Source organism: Hemitrygon akajei, chromosome 10 (genome assembly GCF_048418815.1).
Source record: "Hemitrygon akajei chromosome 10, sHemAka1.3, whole genome shotgun sequence".
NCBI lineage: Eukaryota > Metazoa > Chordata > Chondrichthyes > Myliobatiformes > Dasyatidae > Hemitrygon > Hemitrygon akajei.
The window spans coordinates 106,688,319-106,706,811 of NC_133133.1; the positions used below are offsets into that span (position 1 = coordinate 106,688,319).

The following is an 18,493-nucleotide window of genomic DNA, read 5'->3' on the forward strand; positions in this document are numbered from 1 at the left end:
TCGACTGTACTTCTTCCTACAGATGCTGCCTGGCCTGCTGCGTTCCACCAGCATTTTGTGTGTGTTGCTTGAATTTCCAGCATCTGCAGATTTCCTCGTGTTTGCAAACCTTGAAGTGCGGCAGAAGACCACGAACATACACTCAGTGGCCACTGAGCGTGTATAGCAACTTTCAGAATGCTACAAATGTGTTTCAGAGCAAATGATGTAATTCTGAAGTAGAGTCACAGTTGTGATTCAATTAGTGAGGCAGATAATTTGCCCAATTGGAGAGGAGGTGTAGGAGCCTGAAGACCCACACTCAACGAGTTAAGAACAGTTTCTTCTCCTCTGCCATCAAATTTCTGAATGGTCCATGAACTCTTTTGCATTATTTATTTATTAGTTAATTTGTTTACTTTTTGTAACTTACAGTAATTCTTATACCTTGTACTGTACTGCTCACAAAATAACAAATTTCCTGACCTACATCAGTGCTAATAAACATGATTCCGATTCCGATTCTAATGCTAGTCATGATACTAAACGATGATGAAGACCATATATCAGGTTTTGGATTGAGGCAGGGCATCATGGAGCACCTCAGATCTTCCTCAATCTTATGTTGAATTTTTACGTCCACTTTATGTGTCAAACCAGACTCCACCACTGAAGACATTATCTCCCTGTTCCAAAAGGGTAGCCAGAGTCAGTGATGGCATTTTGGTGTTGACCGCCTATAAAGCAGAAACCCATCGTACATTGTTCTGACATTCAGCCAAGGTCGGAGAGAAAAGCCTGACCTAACTGTAGTCAGAAACCAGTAAAAGCCAGGTCAGTTGTGTTTGGAAATGATTTTTCACAGTCACTTCTGGATCTTCTGAAGAACACTCATCAGATTGTAAGGCTTCTATGCAGGCCTACCAAGGGAAAATGTGGAGTGCTCAGGAATTCCTATGAACACAATCCACTTGCGTTAAGGAGAGTGCTTGAAAAAAATTGTCAACTCTGAATTTCCATAATGACACATCCAATGGAGGGATCCATCTACTTTCCAGGTGTCAATTTCACAGCAGCCTTCAGCAACAGTTCTGGGCCATGATATGAATACACTTCTGGAATGTTGCCTTATTAAATATTCATTACTTAGCCTAGTGTAACACCTCTGTTTAAACTTTTTTAGGTGAACAGATTGCAGTTGTTTTTCAAGATTTTACACAATATTGTAAAATCAAAATTAATGTTATTATAAAAGCAATCAAAGGCATTTAATATTGCTACATTTATTTTGCTACCACATTTACTAGATAGGGCTACCTTTAATACTGTACATTTACTGTACCTTATTTAGCACTGTTTATTCAACACTGCCTCATGTAATATCTATTCTGTACAATTAATGCTCTTATACTTAATACAGCCATACCTACTCTATTATTCAAGTACTATAGCAGACTGAATTATTTAAACTAGCACATAATAATAATAATAATCAAATTCTTATTACATAGTAAAATTGTAATGATATGCAATACTGTGCAAAAGTCTTGGTGCATATATATATATACAGCGAGGATGTCTAAGAATTTAGCACAGTACTGTATTTGGCAACGTGGAGCGGAGAGCAAGTTTGTAAATCTGGCTGGAGCAGTGAGGAGAGAGCGCCATGGGAAGGGTGTGGGACAGGTGGCAGAGAAGGCATGCCAGGGATGGGGTTTGGTGCCGGGTGCAGACACACCCAGCTCTAAGACACTATGCAATGTCATTCGATTCCAAAGAGTTGGTTTATTGATCATTACAGAATGTCTCTCTGATGCTTCCCACTCCCTCTCGTCTCTCTTCCCCTTTTCCCAACCATGATTCCCCTCTCCCTGTCCCCTTCCCACTCTCAGCCCACAATAGAGACCCAGATCAGAATCATCACATATGAAATGAAATGGTTTTTTTTGCAGCAACAGTACAGTGCAATACATAAAGTTACTACAGTACTCTGCAAATGTCTTAGACACCCTAGTACTTGTATGTGCCTAAGACTTTGACACAGTCCTGTAATACCAACATTAATATAATATTATAGTATTTTCATATTAAAAATAATAGTATTCATTATGCTTCTTTCAATAGTGCATTTTTGTTCTGTTGTGTTTGATATTGCTGGTTTTAACACTGTTCTGATTAATATATTCTTAAAATTACCACTGCTTGTAATACTCCCCTATTAGTACTGTTACACTCACCACTATCGTGCTGATGCTGTCATGCATATTGTTTTGATTTTAATACACATGCTTTAATACCATCTTAATTCATACTGCCAAATTTAATACAACAATATACCAATCCGTTGTCCCAAATACTTGCCCTGTCAGAACCACTCAGCATTTAACAACTAACACACCAGCACTATTTTCCTGCAGAAAGACATAAAAACTGTTGGCTTCTTCCAAGCTGATAATTTGCTTCAACAGAGCAGAAATAAAAAGAATCATTTTTAGGCAAAAATGCACCAAAATTCTTGGATAAGACTGCATTAGCTCATGAGTTATTTCTCAGTTCTAAAGTGATTCTACTCGAAGAATACAAACCAATTCGACAATAATTGCCAGTCAGCATTTGTAAAAGCCTACCAAAACCAATGAGTCTGTACACAAGAAATTCTGCAGATACTCAAAATCCAGAGCACACACACAGCGTGCTGAAGGAACTCAGCAGGTCAGGCAGCATCTACGGACGGGAATAAAAAGTTGAAACACCAACTGTTCATTTATTTCCACAGATGCTGCCTGACCTGCTGAGTTCCTTCAGCATTTTGTGGGTGTTGTACCAATGATTCTAACTTCTGCAGTTCCTTGACACAGGTTTGAAAGTTGTGTAGCACAAAAAAATATAATTTACGATACCTTTTTTCAGAATGCAGGATTCTTACATTCATTAGCCACTCTCCACAGAATTCTCTATCAGACAGAAGAAAGAGGCAGCATGATGCATCTAGGGGAAAAATAGAAATAAATTTAGAGAGTGTTCTATTCTAGATTACTTCACTTTTCTTATGTAATTCAGAGAATTTGAAAAATACAGGAGGCTCGAGGTGTCATGTAAAGAGCAGTACTGTATTTAATGGGAGACTATATGAAGGAGACAAAAACATAGACACTTACAGAACAGGCTCTTCAGCCCATGATATTGTCCTAAACTAATTAAACTAGTAATTAATTGCCGAACAAGTTCATTCTGCCTACACAAATATTCACCTCTCCATTCTCTGCCCAGTTGTGTGCTTATCTAAGAGTCTTTTAAACATCTCTATTATGCTCAATGGCCACTTTATTAGGTACCTCCTGTATCCTTTTTGCTGTCAAATTTGTGGCATTCTGAAAGTTGCTACATGCACTCAGTGTATGTTTATGATCTTCTGCTGCTGTAGCCTATCCACTTCAAGGTTTAATATGTTGTGCATTCAGAAATGCTCTTCTACACACCATTGTTGGAATGTGTGTTTATTTGAATTACTGCTGCCTTCCTGTCAGTTTCAACCAGTCTGGCCATTCTCCTCTGACCTCAGGCATTTTTGTCCACAGAACAGCTGCTCACTGTATGTTTTTTTTTGTTTTTTGGTATCATCCTCTGTAAACTCCAGAGAATGTTGTGCATGAAAATCCCAACAGATCAGTGGTTCCTGAGATACGTAAACCTCCCCATCTGGCACCTACAATCATTCCATGGTCAAAGTGCCCAGAGACCTGAGATCTTTGGGCATAGAGTTTGGAAAAAGCAATGCAACGAACTTTTAACATCGTAAGCCAGTGAGCTGTTTGTTATGTCACCTCTCGCACTGTGAAACAGAGACACCTCTTTCTCCCTTATTAGGGAGAGAGAGAGCCTGTGGTATGTCGAATTACCGGGTGAATGAGCAGTCTTTGGAGTACTGCAAGTCTGTCTCTTTGCTGTTGCTTTGCTCACACTTGAGTGATCGGTGGCGGGTGCTGATGCGTTTTTTTGCTGGTGGCGGGAGAGGGGATCATTGCTTGCAGCCGCTTACGCACAGGAGGGAGGGGAGCTGGGGGGGGGGACATTGGAGTTCTAACATTTAACTGTCTCTCATTCTTTGGGGCACTCCTCTGTTTCCGCGGATGATTGCAAAGAACAAGCATTTCAGGATGTATATTGTAATCATTTCTCTGACATTAACTGTACCTTTGAAGTCACTTAGATCACATTTCTTCCCCATTCTGATATTTGGTCTGAGCAACAACTGAACTCTTGACCATGTCGGCATGTTTTTATGGATAGAGCGTAACAGCACAAGAACAGATTTCATTCTATTGTGCAGAACCAATTAAACTTGGAATTAAATGCCATCTAAGCTAATCTGTTCTGCCTACACAATCTCCATCTCTCCATTCTTGACATATTTGTGTGCCTATCCAGCACCTCGATTACATTTGCCTCTACCACTACCCCGGCAATGTGCTCCCAGCACCCACCACTCTGTGTGAAAAATTTGCCCTGTACATTTCCTTTCAACTTACCCCTTCACGCCTTAAATACATGACTTCTATTACTAGATGTCTCAACCCTGGGAAAAGATCTTGTAAACCTCTATCAGATCTCCTCACAGCCTCCACTGCCCCAGAAAAAACAAGCAAAGCTGCCCAACGCTCCTTATACCTCATACCCTCTAGTCCAGTCAGCACCCAGCAAGCACAAGAGATTCTGCAGATTCTGGAAATCCAATACACACAAAATGCTGGAGGAACTCGGCAGTTCAGGCAGCATTTATGGAAGAGGAAGATACAGGAATTGTTTCAGGCTGAAACCCTTCATCATGACTAGAAAGAAAGGGGGACGTAACCAGAAGAATAAGGTGGGGGAGGGGACAGAGTACAAGGCTGAAGGTGATAGGTGAAGGCAAGTGGGTGGGGGAGAGAGGGAGATCAGCCAGATCAGAGGTGATTGGATAATCCCCTTGTCAATCAAATTTGATTACCACACTCTGTCAATAAAAAAATCAATTTTATACACTGCTACCTTTAATTCATTGCTATTTTCTGCTAAAGATTACCCAGTGTGCATCTTACTTAATCTAATATCATGCTAAAGGCTTCATGAAAACATTAAAGACTAGGTGAAAATTTGTGAGCAACACACACAAGACACTAGAAGAACTGAGCGCCTATGGAGAGGAATAAACAGTCAACATGTCAGCTGGAATATCGACTGTTTATTCCCCTTCACACATGCTGCCTGACCCACCGAGTTCCTCCAGCAGTTTGTGTGTGTCTCTCTGGACTTCCAGCATCTGCAGAATCCCTCATGCCTAGTTAAAAATGTGTTACTAGTCCTGTGCACAGAGACACAATAATTATAGGTATTCATATTCTTGCCGTTTGGGTGAGTCCTTTCATGGTCCTTTAAAAAGGCTATATCATTCTGCTGTAATTGTGTATGCTTCTGTGCACTGGAAGAGTTTGTGGCAGGTTCTTTCCTCCACTCTTTAACTGAGCTCAGTAGCATAATAGTTAACTGGTCTGGTCACTGGTCTGAGTGCTACTGGTCCCATGTAACCCAGTACTACCTGTCGCATGGTTGGGTGGTCGGTGACCAATCCAGCTCCCCACCCCCAGGCTTGCCTGGAGAGGAGGGTGGCTAGACACCCTGCAGGACGAAAAACAAGACCTGTCAAAGGGCGGATGAACCCTCTCGTAGGGTTAACGGCCATCCAGCAAACACGTGCCGTGAAGCGCGGAAAGGGCATCCCTCGCATCGAAGCTTGGTCTGGCCGTTCACTGCAACTGAACTTCCCCCAGCCGTCTGGGACCCCACCGTGCCACTGGATCCGGGAGGGGATGTCGAGAGGGTGGGTCTGCACCTGTGCAACCCCCTACTCACCTAAAATCCATTCACGCACACGCTGTTCCTTTCTGAGGAGTGGGGTCACCCCACTAACTGACTGAAAGGAACCATCATCATCCTATGGGATGGATAGCCAGCGAGAGAATAGTTAACACAGCACTTTATAGCCCAGTAATCAGAAATCGGGGTTCAATTCGCACTGGAAGGAGTTTGTATGACAACGTGGGTTTCCTGGGGGTGCTCCAATTTCCATTCCAGACGTACAAGTTAAGGTCAGTAAGTTGTGGCCATGCTATGTTGGCACCAGAAGCATGGCAACTCTTGCGGGCTGCCCCCAGCACGGCCCCAATGCCCCCAGGACTGCATTGCTCATTGACACAAATGATGCATTTCATTGTACGTTTCAATGTGTTTCGGTGTACATGTGACAAATTAAGCTAATCTCAAATTGCCACTGCTTGTTATTCAGTGAATTATTTGTAATAACCATCGTTTTTGCAGTTTAGTGGATGACGTGCCTTAGGCAATAAGTACTCTGGTAAATTCAAATAGGCACAAATAAATGCAACAGGGGATTAAGGAAATAGAGGCTAGTTGAAATGTGGAATTTGTTACTTATAGAGTAAAAGTCAACATGGGTATAAAATTAAAACTCAACGACCTCAGCCGTTCCAATCACAGCTTAAGCCCAAGAAGTTATTTTTTCCATACCTAAACAGGACATTAATTCAAAGTTTAAAGTAAATTATTATCAAAGTATGTCACCATATAGAACCCTGAGATTCATTTTCTTGCAGGCATACTCAGTAAATCCAAGAGCCATAATAGAGTCAGGACGGACAAGCAACCAATCTGCGGAACACATCAAACTGTGCAAATACAGAAGAATAAAAAGACCATCATTAAAAATAAATAAATAAACAATAAATATGAGATGAAAAGTCCTTGAAAGTGAGTCCATAGGCTGTGGGAACAGTTCAGTGATGGGACAAATGAAGTTGAGTGAAATGATCCCCTCTGGTTCAAGAGCCTGATGGTTGAGGGGTAGTAACTGTTCCTGAGCCTGGTGGTGTGAGTCCTGAGGCTTCTGCATCTTCTATCTGACTGCAGCAACGAGAATAGAGCATGACCTGGGTGGTGGGTGTCCCTGAAAATGGATGTTGCTTTCCTGCGACAACGTTTCATGTGGATATGCTCAGTGGTGGGGAGGGCTTTTGTTTAGTGTTCCCTGCACTTCCCGTCCTTATTGTCAGCATATGCTGATTTATAATTAACAGCATAAAAGACTTGCTGCAGTCGCAAAGCGGTTAGCGTGACATGATTACAGCTCGATGCTTCAGAGCTCGGGGTTCAGTTCCGGTGTCCTCAGTAAGAAAGTCTGTATGTTCTTCCCATGTGTGCGTGGGTGGGTTTCCTCCCACAGTCCAAAGACATACCAGTTAATAGACGAATTGATCATTGTAAATTGTCCTGTGATTAGGCTAGGGTTAAATCATTGGATTGCTCAGCTCAGCAGGCCAGAAGGGCTCGTTCTGTGCCGAATCTTTGAATAAAAAACGAAGGAAGAACAGGGAATATATGCCACATCATTAGACAGGTCACTCTGACCCAGATACAGTATTAAACAAGGTCCAGAGATTTTTTCCTCAGAACACACAATATACCTAACAGAAATAATTGGCTCCTGTTGATTTTCAAGCAGGCAGTTTGGTTTTATCTCATGTTGAGGTCACTGCTAGAGATTCAGAACCAGAATCAAGTTTTATTATCACTGAAGTATTGTGAAATTAGCTGCTTTGTGGCAGCAGTATTGTGCGGTACATAAAAAAATGTTATAAATACACAGTGGATTCTTGTTCATTGGGACACATTGCAACCAGCAGATTTTGGCCCAATTAAGTGGCTGTCCTAATCAGCTGAAGTTTCAAGGGAGTGGTTAAAAATGTATAATAACTTTCTACAGGGGCACAATTGAGAGCTTCCTGACTGGCTGCATCACTGCCTGGTATAGGAACCATACTTCCCTCAATTGCAGGACTCTGCAGAGAGTGGTACGGACAGCCCAATACAAGCTTCCCACTATTCAGGACATTTACAAAAACAGGTGTGTAAAAAGGGCCCAAAGGATTATTGGGGACCTGAGTCACCCCAACCACAAACTGTTCCAGCTGCTACCAACCAGAAAACAGTACCACAGCATAAAAGCCAGAACCAGCAGACTCCAGGACAGCTTCTTCCACCAGGCCATCAGACTGATTAATTCATGCTGATATGAATGTATTTCTATGTTATATTGACTGTCCTGTTGTACATATTATTTATTATAAAGCACTATAAATTGCACATTGCACATTTAGACAGAGACATAATATAACGATTTTTACTCATGTATATGAAGGATGTAAGTAATAAAGTCAATCCAATTCAATTCAATTCAAAAGACAAGCTACTGTTTAACTGAGAAACAAATTTTGTAGTTAAATAAAATCAGAACAGATTAGCACACTAACAATACTATTACAGTACTATCAACTGTAGTTCCTAAAAGTTATTAACGGCAGAATTCATCCTGTGTGTACCCTGCCATGTGCTTTTGATTGACTGTAAATGAACTAAATCAATTCAGATAGTGGACTGCCTTCAGACAATGCTTTTTGATGACTGCATCTTCCAAATCTTCATTTTCATTGTAACATTCAAGATGATTGTCAAAACCTTCAAATTCTTCATAGTTCCTAACTCAGTAAAATAGTCAAATCATTTCATTTTCACTCACAGTCATTTCTGGTGATTTATTTATTGATTGAGAAACAACATGGAATAGGCCTTCTGGCCTATCGAGCCTCACTGCCTAGCAACCACAGATTTAATCTGTAAGGATTTTATACATTCTCCTTGTGACCACGTGGGTTTCCTCCAGGTGCTCCAGTTTCCTCCCACAATCCAAAGACGTACTAGTTAGTAGGTTCATTAGTCACAAGGGTGTAACTAGGTGGTGAGGGCACTTGGGCCAGAGGGGGTTGATACTGTGACAGATAGATGATAGATAATTAGATGGACAGAATTAGTCATGTACCTAAAGTTAGACAAACATCATTGCATTGCATTTCTCCTTCAGTTAAGAAAGTGGATGATCCAGCACATCCAGTGCCTGTGTTTTTCCTTTAACACAAATTCCTCCAGACACTTCAGGTCCAGCCCTAGGTCTGCTTCTCAGATTTGAGGCAATCTCCTCCATTATGCCCTCATATCATCTGGGTCACGGGTGCATGCTTCGTCACCACAGCCTCCTGAAATAATCTTCATCTTCACTGTGTCTCCAGCCCTTAGAGATGGCCGGCCACTGGCACCGCTGTATTAGTGGTCTAACTGGGGGTTTTTTTGGGTGAATTTGCCTTTCTATGCTCTTTACACATTTGATTTCCCTCTTCCACAGACATCTCCAGTTACAATGCTGAGCTGTACAGCTGACGTGATGTAGGCATGAAGCCATCGTGCTGCACAGTCATTCATTTCATCCACCGTTTGGGAATATTTTCTAGAGTGAATGCATCTCTTTCTGAACAAGAACATCATGGCTTTTCTCACTTAAGGGTGAAAGGTGAAAGGTTTAAGGGGGTCATGAGGGGGAACTTCTTCACAGAGTGTGGAACAAGCTGCCAGCACAAGTGGTGGATACTGGTTTGATTTCAACATTTAAGAGAAGTTTGGATGGGTACGTGGATGGGAGGGGTATGGAGGGCTGAGTGCTGGGTGCAGGTTGATGGGACAAGGCAGTTTAAATGATTCAACACAGAATAAATGTGCTGTAGTTTTCTATGGTTCTACGACACTATGACTTCATTGGATTCACCACTTTAGAGAGAAACACCCAGCCTTGTTGTTCATGAGATCGGTGGCTTTGGAAGGGCATTATATGGTGCTCCTGAATCATTATCATTCCTTTGGTTTCTCTTGCACCATCACTCTGTCATGCGCACAAGAGATTCTGCAGATGCTGGAAATCCAGAGCAACACAAACAAATTGCTGGAGGAACTCAGCAGGTAGGCAGCATCTATGGTAAGGAATAAAGAGTCGACATTTTGGGTGAGTCCTGATGAATGGTTTTGGCCCAGAATCATTCCTTTCCATAAATGCTGCCTAATCTGCTAAGTTCCTCTCCAGCATTTTGAGTGTGGTACGTCCTGTCATGAGTTCATCATGTGAATATTAACCCCACTCCCCCACAGAACTGATCTCATTTACCACCAAGTGCATTGCATTCAACTGATTCTCTAAATCTGACCCTCTTACTGCTCAACCCGTCAACAATGAATGACCTCTTCATGTCACACTAATTTGCAAAATGATTTTTCAATCCACTTTGCACACATCTTTTATTTTCTCCCCAAAAACATACTATTTCTTCCTCAGCCATTTATTGTCCAAAATACTGGAATCATTTAATCCACGTTGGTTATACCTTGTATTGTCAGGCAGTATCTATGTAGGGGGATAAAACATGAACATTTCAGGCTGAGACCCTTCCAGGACTTCTTCAAAAGTTAACTTTTTATTCCCCTGCGTAGTTGCTGCCTGACCTGCTAAGTTACTCCAACATTTGTGTGTGCTGTTCTGTATAAACATCCTCCTTTTTGACATCAGCGTATCTTTTTGAGTAGTTTTGCAAGTATGCCTGTTGGTATGTTTTTCTCAAGAATTAACTCATTTTCAAAGAGTCCCTGTCTGATCTCTGACCAGCAAGCCCTTCAAGTCTGGCAAAATTCAATTGCAATAAACTCTGACAATTCACATTTTGACAAATTGGAAATCCCAACAGTTCAGCATAAACGCATCAGGTGCTGGTCTCAGCACATTGAGGTCCCAGTTCCTGCATTCCCTTTTACTGCTGAGGCCCAGGTTCCTAATACTCCTTTTAACTTGTCCCCTAATTCCCAAGTTCCCCTCAAACACGTCAGAACCCTGGTTATGCACTCCCTTAAAATGCTTTTGCTTCTGTATTCCCAGTTCCCTTGCCACTTAATAGGACCTAGTTTCGCACACTTCTTTTAAGCTTATCACATTCACTGTTAAGTTGCACAGTCTGCATCTAAATAAAATGAGGATTCAAAGTGTGTGAGAGTATTGATGAGAATAACATTCAATTAGGATTTTGTGGCGATTTGTTAAGTCGCCAAACACTCTAGCAAATTTCTACAGATGTACTTTGGAAAGCAATCTGACTGGCTAGATCACCACCTGGTTTGGGGAGGTCACTGCATGGGATTGGAAAAAACTACAAAGAATTGTAAACTTGACCAGCTCCATCATAGGCTGTAGCCTTCCCTCCATTGAGGACATATTCAAGAGGTGGTGCCTCAGGAAGGCAACATCCATCATTAAGGACCCTTACCATCCAGGACATGTCCTCTGCTCATCAGGGAGGAGGTACAGGAGCCTGAAAACACACACTCAGTGTTTTAGGAACAGCTTCTTCCCCTCTGCCATTGGACTTTTGAGTGGTCCTTGAACTCATCAACACTATCTCACTATTTTGCTTTCTACTTACACTCATTTTTGTGTATTTCTGATTGTAAGTCATAGTGCTTTGATGCACTGCACTGTATTGCTGCCACAAAACAACACATTTCATGACATACGTCAGCAGTGATAAACCTGATACTGATTCAATAGTTTGTGAAGAACCGCCATCTTCCTGTTTGTGTATGAAGAACAAGCTGCAGTGAAATACTGTGGATTCCAGATAATTGGGCCATTGGTTAACCGAGGCAGCCACAATTCTTAACGAACAAAAACAAATCGAGAAATAGCCGGGATTCTCCTACATTTATTTGGGACACTATGCCACTTAATTGGGACAGGAGATTGTTGCCAAATGGTTTCTAACTAGTATCAACTGTGTGCATGTCACTTGCCTATTAGACAATTCACCATACAAAACAATTTCACCACTTCAAGTTAGGACCTATGAAGAACTTGAAGGTATCCACAATTGTCTTGAATGTTACAATGGAAATGAAGATTTGGAGGATGCAGTCATCGACAGCATAGTTTGAAGGCAGTCCATTGTCTACACTAGGTGTCCGCGCTGATTTTGTTCATTTACAGTCAATCAAACAACATGGCAGCCTACACTGGATGAATTCCACTGATGATAACTACTGGGAACTAATACACAGTTTTACAGAAGTGTAGTAGTTTTGGTATTGTTCTACTTTGTTCTGTATTTCATTTAAATACATAATTTGTTACTCAGTTCAATGGTAGCTTGTCTTTTTTATACCTTTTTAACTGTTCCCATTAACCTTCAGCTAATTGGGGCAGCTGCTTAATTGGGCCAAAATGTACTGGTCCAGATTAACTGGAATCCGGAGTATTTTATTTCAAGACAGGATAAAGTGCATTTGAAATACATTTAACACATTCTCCAAGACCTCAATAGAGGATTTATGGTATGGTAAAATTCCCTCCGTGTGTGACTAATGAGATACAAAAGCATCTTACTTTAATCTATTCTGGTTTATCTTTCATAATAAACTGTAAGTATAGAATATGAATTCATCTCCCTTTTGCCTCCATCCTTTATGCTTGGAAATCCAACAACACAGATATTTCATTATACATTATCTCAACTTAACCCAGAGTTCATCGTTTTCCAGCCTATCTCCAAGTCTTAGCTCGATTCGGTTGGAACACACCCTGACATTTGGTGTTCTGATTTAAGCACAGAGTATAATTTTTTATAGTTTCATCAACCGGTCATCCAGATATCGTGTTAGTATTCTTCTCTCATTCGCTTGCTTAGATAACAGAAGATAGTCTGTAAATTAAGCTAATAAAGAACTTCATTAACTAAAGAACATACAGAAACCCAGATCTGCAGTGTGGTAGCTTCAGTCATACTCTTCATTAAAACAAAGTACCAACAACACAAACAGCAGGTACATCACGTTACAATTCTTAAAGCAGTACCAACCTTTAACTTATAACTTATTTCAGCTTTTTGAGTGCTTTTCTTTCAACCACCCAGTCACTTGAATTAAGCAACAGAAAGAATAAAACACATGTTGGAATTTAGTGGCTAAAAGGTTATAACTGAGATATTGAGAGGATTAGATTCAGAAAATTAGATACAGCATTAATTGTGCTATGTCTGCAATATCCTAGTGGGTACAGTGGGAATGAAAAGTGATTTACGATCTGAGTTCACAGCACACATTGGCTGCAGCCTCTCAATTCAAATCACATATCTGGTCATAAAGTCATAGAGCACTACAGCACAGAAACAAGCCCCTTGACCCCTCAGACCATGCCAAACTATTATCCTGCCTAGTCCCATCGACCCACACCTGGATCATAGCCCTCCATACAGTGTTGACCATAAACTTACTATGTAGGTACAAACCCCCACCTAGTTCTGCAATTCCCTTTTTTGGTGGAAACCTCATCTGTATGTGCCTGCTGACCCATAGCAATGAGATTGACTTAAAAAAGCCAAGCAATATCATAAACACAAGTGAATCTACAGATGCTGGAAATCTAGAGCAACACACACACACACACACACACTCAAACACACACACACACACACACACACACACATTCAAGCAACACACACACACACACACACTCAAACACACACGCACACACACACACACACACACACACACACACTCAAACACACACACACACACACACACACTCAAGCAACACACACACACACACACACTCAAACACACACGCACACACACACACACACACACACACACACACACACACACACACGGAGGAACTCAGCAGGTCTGGCAGCGTCTATGGAGGGGGATACGCTGAGACATTTCAAGACTGGAAAGGAAGGGGAAAGAGGCTAGAATACGAAATGGGGGGGACAGAAGGACTACAAACTGGCAGATGATAGGTGAGACCAGATGAAGAGGAAGGTAGATTAGTGGGGAGGGGGGGATGAAGTGAGAAGATGATAGGTGAAGTGGTAAAGGGCTGAAGAATTAGGAATATGATAGCAGAGGAGAATGGATCATAGGAGAAAGAGAAGGAGGAGCACCAGTGGGAGGTGATGGGCAGGAAAAGAGTGAGGGGGGAGAAATTATCAGAAGTCAGAGAAATCGATGTTCATACAATCAGCTTGGAAGCTATCCAGACAGAATAAGAGGTGTTATTCCTCCAACCTGAGGTCCCTTTGTGGCACTAAAGGAGGCCATGGGAATGGGAAGTAGAATTAAAATGGGTGGCCACCAGGAAATTCAACCTTTTGTGGTGGGCGAAGAGAAGGTGCTCGTTGAAGCATTCCCCTAGACTATACCAGGTCCCTATTGATGTAGAGGAGGCTGTACCAAGAGCACAAAGGCCTAGCAAGTCACTCAGCTCTGGGACAAGTAGAGATATGGGATCAGTCCTGGCATTATCACCAAAGGCTGCATCTTGAAAAATTGAAAATACCTTTCTTAACCTAGTCAGCATAAACCATCACTAGCCCTAAACCAGAACGCCCTTAGTCACTTCCAGACTTTCAAAAGACATTTACATTCATTCACCACTTAATTTTGTGATCACTGTGGCAGCAGCTGACCATAAGGCCACAAGAGATAAGAGCAGATGTAGGCCATTTGGCCCATTGCGTCTGCTCCACCACTCCATCATAGCCGATTAATTGTCCCTCTCAACCCCACCTTTTCTGCCCTCTCCCTGTAACCTTTGACAGTGTGGTAAACTATGTATACCTGTCTGGACACGCCCCTCTGCTGACTGCTCCTGTGGCTCCTCCCACAGTCCTCTGTATAAAGGCGATTGGGGCACTGCTCCTCCCTCAGTCTCCGAGATGTCGTGCTCCCTTTTGCTGTTAATAAAAGCCTATCGTTCACTTCCAGTCTCCGAGAGTTATTGATGGTGCATCAATTTTATTAGCAGCAATTTTAAAACATGGAGAGCATTTTACAACCAGACAGATTGGATCTCAACCCTCAATCCCAGGAAGCCGGCGACGCTTTCGAACTCTGGCTAGCATGCTTCGAATCGTACCTGGAGGAGATTCATGTGACCAAGCCTGCCACGATGCGCAGGGTTCTCCCCTCCAGAGTCAGTCCAAAGGTCTACTCCATGATCACGGACCAAACGGACTACCAGAGCACGATGGACGCCCTCAAAAGACAATAACTGCGGACGGTGAACACCGTCTACGCAAAACATTGCTTAGCGACGCGGCGGCAGCGGGCCGGAGAGTCGAGTGCTGAGTTTGTCCAGGCCCTACAGACACTCGTGCGGGCCTGCGACTGCAGGGGACTGATGACGGAACAGCATGTGGAGCTCCTAGTAAGAGACGCCTTTGTTACGGGGATCAGGTCAGTGTACATGCGCCAGCGGCTGCTGGAACACGCCGATCTTACCTTACATTCGGCGATCGAGCTGGCCGACACGCTGGAGGCCACACTGCACAACGCTGATGCTTTCCAGGCATGCGATCACCCGCCAGCCCCGTGGACACTACAGACCTCGCAACCCGCCGGCGAATCGACCATGGCTGCTGCCAGTCGCCAGTCTACGCAGTGTTACTTCTGCGGACTCGAAAAGCACCCCCGAAAACGCTGCCCGGCCCGAGAAGCTACCTGCTCCAGCTGCGGGAAGAAGGGCCACTTCGCCAAGGCCTATAGGTCCAAACCGCAAGCGGGTTCGAGCGGGTGCTTACCGGGCACCAAGACGGCGATGCAACTCTGGCCTCCATGACCGTCGACCAAAGCACCCCACACCAGCTCACTAGGTCAATGATGGACATCCTGGTGGAGGGGCACAGGACGACCTGCCTGTTTGACACGGGCAGCACTGAGAGTTTTATTCACCCGGACACGGTGCAACGCTGCGAACTCGTGACACAGCTGGTAAGCCAGAGGGTCAACATGGTTTCTGGGTCGCATTCCACAGACATCCGGGGGTGGTTGTGTAGTGACACTAGTGGTGCAGGACACAGAATGTCGGGACTTTACATTACTGGTCATGCCTCAACTGTGTGCCCCTGTGCTATTGGGGCTCGACTTCCAGAGCCACCTGAAAAGTGTGACAAAGGAGTATGACGGGCCCCTCCCACCAGTCACTGTCAGAAATCCTCAGTCTTGTGGGACTTCGTCATATACCCCGCTACTGACCACACACACACACCGACCCGTACATCCCACCCAGCACCATGCCGACAGCCGCGCTACTGACACCACTTGCAGTCTCTCCACCCTCAAGATCCCTCCCCCACCGCTGTTCGCCAACCTGACCCCCAACTGTAAACCTGTGGCAACTAAAAGCAGGAGGTACAGCACGGGGGACAGGGCCTTCTTTCAGTCAGAGGTGCAGCGGCTGCTCAGGGAGGGGATCATTGAGCCAAGCACAAGTCCTTGGAGGGCCCAGGTGGTCGTTGTCCAGACCAGGGAGAAAAATAGGATGGTCGTGGACTATAGCCAGACCATCAATAGGTTTACGTAGCTTGACGCGTACCCCCTACCCTGCATCGCAGATATGGTCAATCAGGTAGCTCAGTACAAGGTGTACTCAACCATAGACCTAAAATCCGCTTACCACCAGCTCCCCATCCGCCTGGAGGACCGCCCCTACACCGCCTTCGAGGCGGGCGGCAGGCACTATCACTTCCTGCGCATCCCCTTCGGTGTCACGAATGGTGTCTCGGTCTTCCAGAGGGAAATGGACCGGATGGTGGACCAGTGCCAACTGAAAGCCACGTTCCCATATCTGGATAAAATCACCATCTGCGGTCACGACTGGTAGGATCACGACACCAACCTCCAACGATTTTTCCAAGCGGCCAAAGCTCTTAACCTTACCTATAACAGGGACAAGTGTGTGTTCGGAACCACCTGACTTGCTATCCTTGGGTATGTCGTGGAGAATGGGGTCATTGGCCATGACCCCAACCGTATGCACCACCTGTTGGAACTCCCTCTTCCCACCACCCTCAGAGCCCTCAGACGGTGCCTGGGCTTCTTTTCCTATTACGCCCAATGGGTCCCTCAGTACGCAGACAAGGCCCGCCCCCGGTCAAGTCCACCACATTTCCCCTCTCTGCCGAGGCCCGCGCGGCCTTCAGCCGCATTAAAGGGGACTTTGCCAAAGCAACGATGCATGCGGTGGACGAGACCATTCCCTTCCAAGTAGAGAGTGACGCCTCCAACTTCGCACTGGCTGCTACCCTCAATCAGGCAGGAAGGCCGGTAGCATTCTTCTCTCATACCCTTCAGGGCCCTTAAATTCGGCACTCCGCGGTGGAGAAAGAAGCCCAGGCCATAGTGGAAGCTATTAGGCAGTGGAGGCACTACCTCGCCGGCAAAAGGTTCACCTTGCTGACTGACCAGTGCTCAGTTGCGTTCATGTTTGGCAACCAACAGCGGGGCAAAATCAAAAATGATAAAATTTTGCGGTGGAGAATAGAACTCTCCACCTACAACTATGACATCCTGTACCGGCCTGGAAGGCTCAATGAGCCCCCTGATGCCCTATCCCGGGGAACATGTGCCAGCGTGCAGCTCGACCGGCTATATGCCCTCCATGCAGATCTTTGCCACCTGGGATCACCCGGCTTTACCATTTCGTGAAAGCCCGGAACCTGCCTTACTCCCTTGAGGAAATCAGGACGATGACCAGGGATTGCCAAGTCTGCGCTGAGTGCAAACCGCACTTCTACCGTCCTGAAAAGGCACAACTAATCAAGGCCACCTGCCCCTTTGAGCGACTGAGTGTCGACTTTAAGGGCCCCCTTCCCTCCACCGACCGCAATGTGTACTTTCTCAACATAATCGACGAGTGCTCGCGGTTCCCCTTTGCCATCCCCTGCCCTGACACCACTGCTACGTCCGTCATGGAAGGCCACACTCTTAGCCCTTAGGTCAAAGGGATTGCCGGTCTCTCGATGGCAGGAGGTCCTCCCCGAGGCACTCCACTCCATCCGCTCCCTGTTATGCACGTCCACCAATGCCACCCCTCATGAGCGACTCTTTTCTTTTCCCAGGAAGTCTGCCACTGGGACCACCCTACCGGTTTGACTGACGTCCCCAGGGCCAGTGCTGCTCCGGAAACATGCGAGGAGCAATAAATACTCCCCGATGGTCGAGAGGGTTCACCTACTTCATGCGAACCCCCAGTATGCCTACATGGTCTAACCTGATGGGCGGGAGGACACGGTCTCCATCCGCTACCTGGTGCCCACAGGAGCACCAGACCCCTACCCCGAACACTCCATGGTGACTATGAACCCCGTACCCACCGATGTATATACCCATGAAACACCGCGCAAGCCAAGCCCTACACAGACTCCTCACGACACTCCCATACCAGGCGCCTCGCACAGGTATGAGGGGTTACTGATGCCTACCGGGCTGGCACCTCAAGTCAGGCCGGAGCCAGCACAACCACCGTCTCCGGTGCAATCACAGCCGGTGCTACATAGATCGCAGCGACAGACTCGACCGCATGATAGACTTGACCTGTAAATATACTTGTAAGAAACTTCGCCCCGTGGGGACTCTCTTTTAAAACAAAGGAGGGGTGAATGTGGTAAACTATGTATACCTGTCTGGACATGCCCCGCCCCTGCCGCTGACTGCTCCTGTGGCTCCTCCCACAGACCCCTGTATAAAGGCGATTGGGGCA

At 44.8% G+C, this 18,493-nt stretch overlaps 1 long non-coding RNA gene across 1 annotated transcript in view; it reads right to left on the reverse strand.

Annotated features, from left to right (window-relative positions):
• Nucleotides 1-18,493, reverse strand: part of LOC140734103 (uncharacterized) — a 166,831-nt gene that overhangs the window by 100,101 nt on the left and 48,237 nt on the right. The window contains exon 2 of the long non-coding RNA XR_012100473.1: nucleotides 2,880-2,967. This is a non-coding gene — a long non-coding RNA (uncharacterized lncRNA). The remainder of the gene's footprint in view (nucleotides 1-2,879; nucleotides 2,968-18,493) is intronic.